Source organism: Chenopodium album, chromosome 26, assembly GCF_948465745.1.
Source record: "Chenopodium album chromosome 26, dcCheAlbu1.1, whole genome shotgun sequence".
Lineage (NCBI taxonomy): Eukaryota > Viridiplantae > Streptophyta > Magnoliopsida > Caryophyllales > Amaranthaceae > Chenopodium > Chenopodium album.
Genome location: NC_137859.1, coordinates 17148365 through 17161851, shown reverse-complemented (window position 1 = coordinate 17161851; position 13487 = coordinate 17148365). Strand labels below are relative to the sequence as shown.

At 33.8% G+C, this 13487-nt stretch overlaps 2 long non-coding RNA genes across 2 annotated transcripts; one reads left to right on the top strand and one right to left on the bottom strand.

The window, feature by feature from the left end:
- Positions 1 to 4271: 4271 nt before the first annotated feature.
- Positions 4272 to 6290, top strand: LOC145618424 (uncharacterized). The gene is made up of 3 exons (XR_014107911.1): positions 4272 to 4527; positions 4762 to 5600; positions 5766 to 6290. It is a non-coding gene; the product is annotated as an uncharacterized LOC145618424 (long non-coding RNA).
- Positions 6291 to 9643: 3353 nt separating this feature from the next.
- LOC145617828 (uncharacterized) lies at positions 9644 to 12037 on the bottom strand. Its single transcript, XR_014107796.1, has 3 exons — positions 11844 to 12037; positions 11599 to 11710; positions 9644 to 10139 (listed from the first exon to the last, which is right to left on the bottom strand). It is a non-coding gene; the product is annotated as an uncharacterized LOC145617828 (long non-coding RNA).
- Between the last annotated feature and the right edge of the window lie 1450 nt (positions 12038 to 13487).

The following is a 13487-nucleotide window of genomic DNA, read 5'->3' as shown; positions in this document are numbered from 1 at the left end:
GCGCGAGAGTGACTTGGTTGAGAGCCCTAGATTCTTCCATACCCTTGCTAGGCTAGTTGCACGAGAGTGAATTAGTTTAGTAGGATAATTAACATGCTTAATTGTGCGAGAGTGAGTTAAATGTGTTAATCGTTCCTAATCAAGGTCATTTTCATCTAATTGTATGATGTTATTGAATGCATTGATGTAATTGGATTCCACTTTCCCTAGTTTTAGTTATTTGCTCTTAGTTGTGTTTAGTTTAACCTCTCTTTACCTCACAAGCTTTCCTAGTAATCTAGTTGGCATAGATTGATACACTTAGTCCTTTTTGGGTTCGACCTTTTACTTACCACTATACTCGTATTAGGGTAGTTTAGGTTTATAAATAATTAATTTGATTGGGGATAGTAGACCAACGACACTACTTAATCCCTCGATCAGAAACCCCATACTCACATCATCAAAATCATACGGCACATCCTCATATATAGGGACAATTTTTTCCGGAATGATATTTGTGGAAATTGGATCAAGAAACGGGAAAAACATCTTCAAAGAATTTAACATCCTGAGACACAAAAAATTCTTTTGAATCAAGATCAAATAATCTCCCACCTTTCTTCCCAAACGGATAACCAACAAAGACACATTTACAACTCCGACTTGCAAACTTATCACCCTTAGCTATTTTATTGTGAGCAAAACAAAAACACCCAAAAGTACGTATTGTAGGGTAAGATGGGTTTGTGCCAAATAAAATTTCATAGGGGGAGTTATTATGCAAGAGAGGGGAAGGAGTTCGGTTTATTAAATGTGCGGCCGCAAGAACACTTTCACCCCAAAAATATATAGGAAAATTAGCTTGGAATCTCAAAGCTCTACCTACATTTAAAATATGTTTGTGTTTCCTCTCAACTCGACCATTTTGTTGCGGGGTTCCAACACATAATGTTTGAAATAAGATGCCAGTTGCATTAAAGAAATCACGCAAACAATTAAATTCGGTGCCATTGTCACTTTGAACTATTTTAATTGTTTGAGAAAATTGTCTATCCACCATTGCCACAAAAGACATAAACATACAGAAAACCTCTGTTTTATCAACTAGCAATTAAATCCAAACAGCACGAGAAAAGTCATCAACTATAGTAAAAAAATAACGAGCACCACAAGACGATGCATGTTTATAAGACCCCCATAAATCACAATGAACTTTTTCAAAGATTCTAGAGGCTTTATTCTCACTTAAAGGAACACTAGATCTAGGGTGTTTAGCACGAAAACAAACTTCACATGCTTTATTTAAACTACCCTTACAATGATGAACGGGAGGGAGAAGTTTTACAAAATTTTCCGACAGATGACCTATACGCTTGTGCCATAACTCTAACAAAGCTGAAGACTCAGAAACTGCCACATGTTGCACCGAAGCTCGTCCTTCGAAATAAAACAGTCCATCCCGCCTAACACTCGTTCCAATCAGCTCCCTCGACTGGTCCTGCATAACACACATGTTAGAGTTAAATTGGACAGTGTAATTTGTATTATCGATCAATTGAGATACGGAAATTAAATTGCAACATAAATCAGGCACAAATAACAATGGTTAAGAACAATTTTCGATGATAATCGAACTGAGCCTTCCTTGGTGGCGTTTACTGTCTTGCCGTTCGGAAGGCCTACCGGACAATGAGAGATGGTCCGAGTATTAAATAACCATTTGTCATTGCTTGTTACATGTCTAGATGCATGCATGGTCCTAGTATACCATGTCAGATTAATTAGGGCTCAAAGCTTAAACCTCATTCATTGATTGATCATCTAATATATAGAGTACATAGTTTCCTAAAATCTAGCAAATAATATTCTCAAGATATATCTTATGCCTATAAATTAGGAAACTAAGTATATGATAAATATCACAAAGATATGGTAATATTCATAACACAACACAATTGCTGTAGAAATTCTCAACAAACACCTTATCTACTAATTTAGATAGCATCTCAACTTGGGCGTTGATTGTGCTCAAAATGTTCGAGTCAACTGAAAATTCCCTTGTTGATGAACAATAGCAAAATTCTGACAAAACATGAACAAGCAAAAGCACGTTTATTATTATGATGAATTATAATACACTATTGAAATTATTAAGAGCAGAAATATTATACACTATTGAAATTATTTATACATCTTTCTCATATAAACTTATTTATACAACTAATCAATCACACCTTTAAGCAATACATGTCTTCATGGGCCACTATTCTTTATGCGCAGCTAGTTGTGCTGATTTGAAGCAGAGTCTCATCCAAAATCGATTAAACACCCCGGTAACCGGTTTTGCATGCCGGTCAACCGTGGTCAATCGGTGTGCAAAACCGGTCACCTGGATGGCAACCGGTTTTGGACGTCGATTACCGTGGTCAACCAACGCTGGAAACCGATTACCTCCTAGATGACCAGTTTTGAGCGCTAGTTGTGGTGGTCACCGAAATTAAAAAAACAACCTTCTCGCACGACGAGTTAAGGTGGTAGGTCATTGTTCCCGATGGTTGATGACTGCTGACCTGCTGTTGGTGGTTGGGCAACACAAAAATTCTGATACCTCTTGCCCTCTTGATTGTCGTGGGCAGTGATGGGGCAGTGAGTGGTGGTTGTGGGCAGTGATGGTGCATTGGGTGGTGGTGGTCGTGGGTAGTGGTGGCGACGGTGGTTGCTTTATGGTGGTTGACTATTGAATTTGAGACATAATGGATTTCGGAGAGAGAAAGCAAAGATGAATAAGGGTAATTTTGTCCCTTCATTACTTTTGTTGGCGATTTGATAAAAAAAACGTCGACGATATTTAGCATTCGTACAGATTAGAACTGCTTGGGTTGAATCGATGAGGGTTGGTTACGGGTTGGGTTGCACAGGTCAAAGCGGATCATGAGTCAATACTGGGCTGATAATAGACGGGTCAATAATCGGGCAAAAAAACAAAAGGGAGGAACAAAAGTAACTATGTATCAATTTTTTTTATTTTGTTTGAAACCAACTACATGTCAATATTTAAAAACTATATAATAAGACGTATCTAACAAGTACCTAGATGGATCTAGGCTATGCAATTGCTCGCCCCATGATCCAAAAGATGCTATATACATCCTTCGTTTTTTATACTTACAACACACATTTTTTTCTCAATATTTAAGAAAAGTGAGTCTCACATGATATAATACATTTAAAATAGGGGTAAGAGATTGTTAGGATTGTAATTTAGTGGGTCATGAGCTTTAAATAAGGGTAATATTATAACCCTTTTTTTTTTTTTTTTGAAACCGATAATAGTATAACTTTTAACAAAAAATAAATAAAATTTTTTCCAATTATATCGTGTTGCAAGTATTGTGTCATTTTCATTTTAGAATGGTTTGATTTTTAAAAATGGAGGATGTATGTATTTAAGCCGCAACATATAACAAACAAACTACCTTTGTCAAGTTAATTCCATTTGTGATTTTGTTTTTTTAAAAAATAAAATAAAATTGTATGTCCCTTTTTTCTTTAGTTTAAGGAACCATAATTATCTACTTCTTATAATCTTTTTTTTTTTTTTTTTTTTTTTTTTTTTTTTTTTTTGTGAAAATTAAGTTAATTAATGAATAAACTCTGAGATTAAGATATGACAATGTCTATATTTAATTTTAGATCCGTGATTGAGTACCCACATGATACCTTTATATATATATATATATATATATATATATATATATATATATATATATACTCTTGTATTAATCATTAACATTGGTCAATATCTCGTCAAAAAAAAAAAACATTGGTCAATATAGATTATGTAAATATTGAAAAAAAATAATATATATATTTTGAAACCAAAAGAGTAAAAATATAACTCGTCACTCCCACAAACAAAAGTAATGGTCCCCACATCTTGCTACCTACAATAAAAAATTACTCCATTGCCAATTTTTACACACTCTTAGGGCCTGTTCTCATTGACTGAACTCAGCTGAACTGAACTGAACTGAACTGAACTAAACTCAGCTGAACTGAACTGAACTCAGCTGAACTGAACTCAGCTGAACTGAACTGAAATGAATATTTTATAAGAGAAAGAAATTAGGAGCTGAACTAAACTGAACTGAACTGAACTGAATTGAGTTGAGCTGAACTGAACTGAACTGAACTGAACTGAGCTGAACTGAACTGAACTGAACTGAATTTCAACTTAAGAGAACAGACCCTTATTTCGTAATAACCACAACACTATTAATTATGAGGCATGATGGACCACTACCAGGTATGGACTCTCATGTCCAATACCTAGGGGTATAATCGTCATTTGACATATATTAGGACAGTAATCATTAAAAGTTACCAAATGGGCAAGCTGTAAATATTTAGTTTCTCTCTCTTCCAAAACGCTCCGGAAAACGCTCTCAATTTCGAAACATTGTGAGTGGTAACGCTGCTCAAAAACCCGGTGAAGCTACCAAATTGTGAATTTGTGATTGGTAACTCAAACTTTGCTAATGTCAGGTAATGCTACTATACGAAATCAGTGTATTTAATTTTGGGATATTAAGAGGGTATACATTCTAGGGTTTTCAATTTAGGGATTTCGAAAGTAAATTCAACTTATGGTTTTCAATCTAGGGATTTTGATATAGTGTGTAGAAAGGGTTTTCATTTTACGGATTTTGGATAACATTTAAGTATTAACTGTTTATGCAAATTTAAGTATTAAGGGTTTTGCAATTTTGCTTTAATAAGGTCCCGGTCGAGGTGGAGGAAGAAGAGGTGGAAGGGCGCCGAGTCGAGGCCGCTGAGGTGGTCGAGGTTGCCGGGAAAAAGGTTTTTCTCGATCTTTGAATGATTTGACTTTTTTTTGTATGAAATATTGTTTTTGAAATTAATCTTTGCTGAAATTAAAGAATATGATTATGATAATGATGTTGAATTTTGTTAGTGGATTTGTCAGACTTTTCTTTTTAATCATAATCAATTGTAGAAACCCTGTGAATTATATATAAGTTCTTAATTCCAAGCTACCAATGTTTGTTGCTGGAATTTATTGAAGACCTAAATTTCAATTTTCGATTCCGAATATAGATATTTATTGAAGAGTATACTCTGATATTTCCTTAAAAAAAACACTATGATATACAAGTATTACTTAAATTTCTTTCTGTGCTTGATGCTGCTGGTTATGGTTAGTATAAAAAGCTTGTGGAGTGGAGGACCCAGTGTGTGTAGCGACTGGCTTTGTCAAGTTGTGCACTGACTATGTGTCATCAACATTAACCTGCCCCTACTGTTAAGGTTAATGTTGATGCCCATATTTTGGAGGGGGTGAGTGCTAGTTATGGTGTGGTTGTTAGAGATGTTGCTGGTGGTATTCTTCTTGCTGCTATCAAGAGCATTGATTTGAAGTAGACTCCCAAAATGGCTGAGTCAGGGCAGTGGCTTATGGTGTGCAATTGGCGAGGAGATTTGGCTATAGCAACGTGATACTCGAAAGTGATGCTTTGAGTGTTGTGAATGCGATCAAAGGCAAACACCAAGGTGCTGCTCGTTGGCCTTGGATACTTCTAACTCTTAAGAGCAATTTTGTATGTCTTCTTTTCCCTAAAGTTTAATAAATTTGGCGGAAATTGATTTATGCTAATAAAATCGTTGCTTGCTTGCTTAAAAAAAAAAAATCAACTCTTTATATGCTGATATAATAATTATGTGCATATTTTGATTAATCTGTTGTATTTGAATACTTTGTGTAGGTGGAAGGTGTTCGATTTTGCTTCACTTATAGTAACTGAGTGAATTACCCACTTTCCTCAATTGCTAGGAACCTTGAATTAAACATAAGTCTTTTATATATTGATCCAAATAGAAGGATATTTTGATTCAGATTCTTGGTATGGATTAATTTGATTGGCTATGTAGCACATTGTATTAGTTGGTAGTTATAAAATTTTTTTTATTTTTTTTTTTTAATATCTTGGATTGCTTATGCAATGCTATGATGAATTGTGAATGATCTTGATCCTAATTGTTGATGTTTAAGGACAAGTTGGATGTCACGAAAGAAAGGAGCTGCCGCTGGCACATATTGTGGCTTGATTGTAATCCTAGTTATAAAAGCATTGTAATTTTTCTATTTTTTTTTAGGAATGATATTGTAAAATTACAACTATTTATTAATAATAATCCAATTTTTATAAGGATCTTGCTAGCATACGCCCTAGATAGTTAGATAACAATTGAATATACTTCCTAACATTTCGACTCAATCGGTGAAATTAATGTTTATTTCAAGTTAATAGTTCTACTTTGAGGATTTGTTATGTTCACCTAATTTTCACTTTATTTGAGGCTTAATAAGTTCAGATAAGGAAAAATAAGTTGTAATAAGGGTTATCCAAGTTCAAATTACAACTAAAATAAGTTTTAATAAAGTCAGATAAGTTTAGTTAAGTTTAGTCAATGAGAACAGACCCTTAGTCTTCTTATCTAACGTCACTGGGGTGCTCGTTACCTTGTCTTTTTATCAATATGTATGGGTATACTGAAGAACTGTTGTCATTGACTGAACTCGGCTGAGCTGAAATGAAATGAAATGAATACTCCCTCTGTTTTTTTTATATGCATCAGTTTGACCGGCGCATTTGCCGAGACACTACTTTAACCATTAATATCATTAATTGTGTATTAGTAAAAAAAATTGAAACAAAATTATATTATGAAACTAGACATTACAAATCTAATGATATATTATATAGTAATATTTATTTATTTATTATAGGTAGAAAAATTAAGTCAATCATGATATGTGAATAGGGCAATTTTCAAAATGATGCATATAAAAAAAACGGAGGGAGTATTTTATAAGAGAAGGAATTTAGGAGCTGAACTGAACTGAGCTAAGCTGAGCTGAACTGAGCTGAACTGAATTTCAACGCATGAGAACAGGCCCTGAATGTGTTAAATAACTGTATCAAAATTGAAATAACAGTATGCTCCCAAGTCCTAACAATGACTTAGGAAAAGTGAGTGTTACATAATACTAGTACCAAAAAACGAAGGAGGTGGAGTATATATGAACTCAATAACCGTGTTGAAAATTTGTATAACAAGTATATGAATTGCAATAATAGTATATGAATTGTAATAACAGTATGTAATGTCGAAGCACCGTGTCGAAATTTTTTTACACGTGCTCATCAATTCTTGCTTGCTAAATTTTCGAGCCAATAAAACTTACTCGACTCGTGCTCATTAAAGTTTCGAGTCAAGTAGCTCACGATCTTCTCGTTAAAGTTTGACCCTTCTATATTATATGGTTTTATTATTATTATTATTACTTGTATTTTTTTTTGGTTCTGTTCACTTTATATATATATATATATATATTTAATATTTCTATCATTAGAGATTTAGGGGCTGTTCTCATTGACTGAACTCAGCTGAACTGAACTGAACTGAATTGAACTTATTAATTAGTGATTTTTAACTATGGATTAGTGATATTTGATTATTTATTGATTTTTTATTATTATACATATGTGTATATACAAATTTACATATTAAAATATTTAAGAAAAATATACTATTATTATCATAATTATTATTTATTATTATTATTATTATTTATTGATTATTATTATTATTATTTATTATTATTAATTATTGATTGTTATTATTATTATTATTATTTATTTATTTATTGATTATTATTATTATTATTATTGTTATTTATTAACTAGTACTACTACTACTATTATTATTATTATTATTATTTGATTAATAATAATAATAATAATAATAATAATAAACTATATTATCGAGTTGCTCACGAGCTTATATTATTGAGTCAAGTTTTGACTTAATTTGAGCGAGTCGAGTTCGGGTTGCTCCAAGCTTCTCAACTCAATAAGCACCCCTAAGTCCCCTCCATAATCCAGGTCATCACTCTTAATCACCACTATACCTACAATCAATTGGTACTTCTTTTGTTTTTAAATGCTTGCAATATTTCTTTAAATGAATATGTTACAATAATTGCGAACATAGCCAACTTAATTAATACCATTGTTGTTAATGTATTCATCGCTTACTTGATTAAATCTTTCAGCCACATTTTCTACGTATTAAATCATTTAAAATCCACTTTTGTTAAATGATTTAGGAATATAAGTGAGTGTTACATAATACAAGTACTAAAAAACGAAGGAGGTGCAGTATATATGAACACAATAACCGTGTCAAAAATTTGTATAACAGTACATGAATTGCAATAACAGTATAGAATTAGAAAAATAAGTGAGTGTGATATAATACAAGTACTAAAAAACGAAGGAGGTAGAGTACATATGAATACAATAACTGTGTCAAAAATTTGTATAACAGTATATGAATTGCAATAATAGAATATGAATTAGGAAAATAAGTGAGTGTTACATAATACAAGTACTAAAAAACGAAGGAGGAGTATATATGAACACAATAATCGTGTCAAAAATTTGTATAACAGTATATGAATTTCAATAATAGTATATGAATTGCAATAACAGTGTGTAATGTCAACACTAATCCAAGCTTGGTCTGTCTAGTGGAAAAGAGAGTACCTTCGAATCATGAGGTTGGGAGTTCAATCCTTATTAGTGACTGTTTGAGAGAGTGGAATTCCCTAATCTTCCCCCCACTCTTCCAAACTATCTCGCCCGCTATCCCGAGACGAGAGGACCTGTGAGAGGTTCCGGCTCGATAGGGCCCTCCTCCTTACCAAAATAAAAATATATTAAATACATATAATCACAGAGTTAAATTAAAGTAGCAACCTGATGCACAAGTCAAAGGTCTATTATATACCCACATATATTGTTATATCCTTTTCTCAAAAAAAAATATTGTTATGTACTCCGTAAAACCGTTCTTTTAATATGATATACAGTTATTATATGATAAATACGGTTATCAACTATTGAGATTCTGGTTTAATGTAAGATGCATTACGTATATGTAACTAGCCACATGGTGTAACCACTTTACATAATAAAATATAAGACAGTTAATTAAGTAATAATAGGGGTCACAATGATAAGCAAATGGAGTTACCTAAACATATACTGATATACATAGGTTACTTATATTGAAAAAGGGGTTACTCTCTTAAATAAGTGAAATTATTTTATTATTTTTAAAATTGAAATAATAAAGGTCACCTGAATGAACAAATGGAATTATTTATATTTAAATTACTAGATTTTACTCGTATAATGAATTTAGATGACATTTATGGACAACATGAGTTACTTTTATGAGAAAATAAGGTTTCTCATACATATAATTAAATTAAGATTACTCTTAAAAACTAATGTGGCTACATCGTATTGCTACCCACATACAAAATTTATATATACTTCCATAAGTAATCTAATACGGAGTACCATTTGAAAAAAAAATATAATAATAAAAAAAAAAGTAATCTAATACTAGTACCATTTTTATGTTAGAATATTTTAATTTATTTGAAACTCCCTAAAAGAGATGTGAAGGCATATCTACAAAATTAAATTCATGTTATTCACATGACGAACTTTAAAAAGATATACCTTTAACAAGATAAATGGCAAATACGTAGTATGGATTGATGTAATTACAAATAAAATTATTCATGTAAAATAAAAGAATAAAAAGTGTAGTATAATTCCTTAAATATCGTGTTCCTCTAAATATAACTATATTTGTATTTAACATGACAGTATATACTTCAAGGACAGCAGTTTAAAAAAATATCAGTATGAACTTCCGGACGGTTCCAATATTGCCTAAAGTATTTGTCAGCCTACCCTCCTCTATTTTAGAATTTCCAGCAGCAACAAAGACTCTAACACAAAGTTGCTTCCCATACTGCCTAAAGTATTTGTCAGCCTCAACCTAGCTTGAGGATACCATACCCGCTTCCAAACGGTTCACAACCTCCTCCTGCTTCCCTTCTTCCATTTTCAACACTCCAACCTTCCCCTACAGGTGTACCAAAGGCGTCCAAACAATTCTGAAACCTCTCATTCCTATGTATCACATGATGGCCGTATGTCTATTCCACTTGGCAGTAGGTGCTGTCCTTCCCTTACCTCCACTTCACATTCAACCTATGCGATCCATAACTTGGAAGTTACAATTTAAGAATAGAAAAGAAAATATAATTAACTATCAAAAAGCAAATGGTCATTGTAAAAAATGACACTTGTAATACTAAATTATCAAAACAATATCCAATGCAAGAAAATGAGGGCCTCTAGAGTTTAGGCAAGACAAGCCAGATTACGTTTAAAATATGCAATCAAATCTAGAGTTTAGGCAAGACAAGCCAGATTACATGTATACTATGCATTTAAATCTAAAGTTTAAGCAAGACAACCAGATTTTGTAACACATTCCAACATATCATAATCAATTTGCAAGTCTCAACATCAACAACTAATTAGAGATTTAGAACAATTACAGGTGCATTTTCCGTTCACTATGTGATTATGTGAACATTTATACAGTTTATTAACCAAATCAATCTACCCCACCAACATATAACCAAGATCTTTATTAATTATCCAATTATAATTCAGCATTATTCTCCAAATTATAATGACATGTAACTACACCCACTAGGCCACTACATGATCTTATGTTGGGAACAAATTAAGTGGTCATTGATCATCTGCTGCATCGTATTCTAGTAGTTATATTCTTCATATTCCAGTATCATACTAGACTATAGCATTGTATGTCATGCTAAAGCCAAATATAATTAGATTCAAATTCACAGTTGATATACATAGGAAGTTGAATTGGAAGAGTTATAGATATATGGGGCAGCTGGCAGGGAGGAGTGCAGCAAAGCGCAACTAAGAGTTAAGGCCTGCAGTGTGAAGGGAAAGAAATATGGGGCAGCTGGGTTCTGAGCAAGGAAGGAGAGGGGAGTACAGAAGGAAAAATCAGGCAGATTCGTGGAAGAAGGGAGCTAAACATGCTCAAAACGCGGCTGCATAGCTTACAACAGATTAAGAGCAGAAAGTTGCTTAATTTCAGATCCACTTTCAAGCTAAGAAAGGCATGTGCAAAGGTGGCTGCAAGGAGATCTTATGGGGATTTAGGATGGGAGAAATCTTATACAAGACGTAAAAGAGGAGCTTCTAATGTTTCATTGAAGTTTTAATTGCAATAGTATTAATTGTAATAGAGTGAGGGAGTAGTTTCTCCATTCTACTGCTATCAAAAGAAACAAAAAAAAATAGTAATCATCACCAAACAACCAACACCAACACTCAGATTAATCCCAACATTCGATTATAAGCAATATATGAATCTGGTAGAATATATCATTCTGGTAGTACCGTAGTATTATAACATTCTGGAAGAATTAATGTAATCAAAACCAACCATCCAAAGCTAGTACAAAAACAACACATCAGGTTCATAAAAATATATCATCCCAATATTTGGCTGATCTTACTTTCTCAATTCATAAAAATTAAGTTAATTACCATTAAATTTGGATAAAAGTATAAAATGTTGATGGCATGAATGAACAAACTTAAAGCAAAGTCAACATACATCAGGTTCTTCCTCCTCCAAGCTTTCATCAGCTTCTATTACTTGGGGCGATTCGTCAACATTTCCTCCAAGTTTTCATCAATTTTATACAGAGTAACAACACCAAATTCAACTGTAGAATGGAAAAACTTCGATGAAAAGCACAAAGATAAACCCTAGAAATTGTAGATCTACACTGACATTTACTGAAATTAACACAAAGATTTGCTATGGAGAAATTTCAAGCTTAACCCAGAAGCTATTACCTGAAATTGAACTGATTTTTAGCTCTTTCATGCTCCAATACCACCGGAAAACGCTATTTGTAACCTCTGAAAAAGCTCTAAGCTAAACCCTCCAAAACGCTATTTGGGAAACGCTTTTTAGTGGGTGAAATGTTTTACCCAGCTGTTACTCCAATTACCTTTTGCAAAATTCATTTCCCTTTACAAAATAGAAAAATATAATATTTTAATGGAAAAATGGAAACTAATAATCCCACCTTTGCCACTTCTGCTCAAAACAATCCCACCTATGAATAATCTAGAAACAATCCTACCTTATACCCCAATCTGCTCAAAACAAGTCTTTTACCGGTTTGTGTAATTGGTAACCTGTTTCAAGAGGTAACTTGACACATATCATCTTTTGATTGGTCTACTTTTAAATAATTTTTAAAACAATAATCAAAAAATTGATTAAAAAAAAAAAAACCCCTTTTCCCTTCTCCTTCCCTATCACGATCCCCACCTGAATCTGCCCCACTCCAATCCCCACCGACCACCGTCACCTTCACCCCCTTGCCGGAATCTCCCCCTTTCCTCTTATCCCCTACATGAACTTGCATCCTTCCCCCAGCCGCGATTGTCGATGCAACATTGCTCCCTCCCCCGTGCCCGAAATCTGCTCTTGTCCCAGCTTCATAGGCTCACTGCCACTGTCGCCTTCACCCCCCAGCCGGAGATCTTCCATTTCCTCTTATTTCCCAACTAAGTTTGCTTCCCTCACCTAGCTTGGTGTATAATTGCAGCCCCCTAAAATGATAATTGGGGGAATCGGGAAATTTTTTTGGGGTTTTGATTGAATATTGCGCGAATTGAAGGATTTATGGAGGTGGCTTGGTGGAATTGAGAGGTGGTTAAGGTTTTTCGGTGAGGTGGCGGGGTGGTGGAGGTGAGAGGTCGGTATGGTCGATTTACAGGTGGGGTTGGAGGTCCGGGATGGGGTGGGTTAGTGGGTTTCGAATTCATCAGGAGGTTACAAGGTGATCTGTTTCAGGGGGTTTCGTGGGGGCCAGGTGGGGGTAGGTTGGGAGTTTGGGGTGATATCTGGTGGTGGTTATGGAGGACCGGTGGTGGCGATTATGGTGGGTTCCATTAAAGGAGTTGAAGGATTTGAGAGGGAAGAAGACTGACTTTAAAAAAAATGAAACAAAATTAAAAATTAACCTGTTGAAAAGGTTATAGGTAAAAAGGCTTGTTTTGAGCAGATGGGGGTATAAGGTGGGATTGTTTCTAGATTATTCATAGGTGGGATTGTTTTGAGCAGAAGTGGCAAAGGTGGGATTATTAGTTTCCATTTTTCCTATTTTAATTCAGGTATTGGACATGAGAGTCCATACCTGGTAGTGGTCTATACTTTCTCATTAATTATCACAAAATATTATTAAAATTATTGGGTAGGACTATATAGGGAACATTATAATTTAAAGTACAATTTGTGAAAATGTAAATAAAATTGAAGAAATTCTTAAATAAACCTGGTCCACAGTAAACCCTTATTTCCCCTCTTTTTCCTGCACCAGTCACTTTCTCTCTAACGTTTTCCTCCATTTTCTCTCTCTTCAAAGCTCAAATTCAGTTCTCTCTCTTCAATGCTCAAATTCAGTTCTCTCTCTTCACAGCTACAAC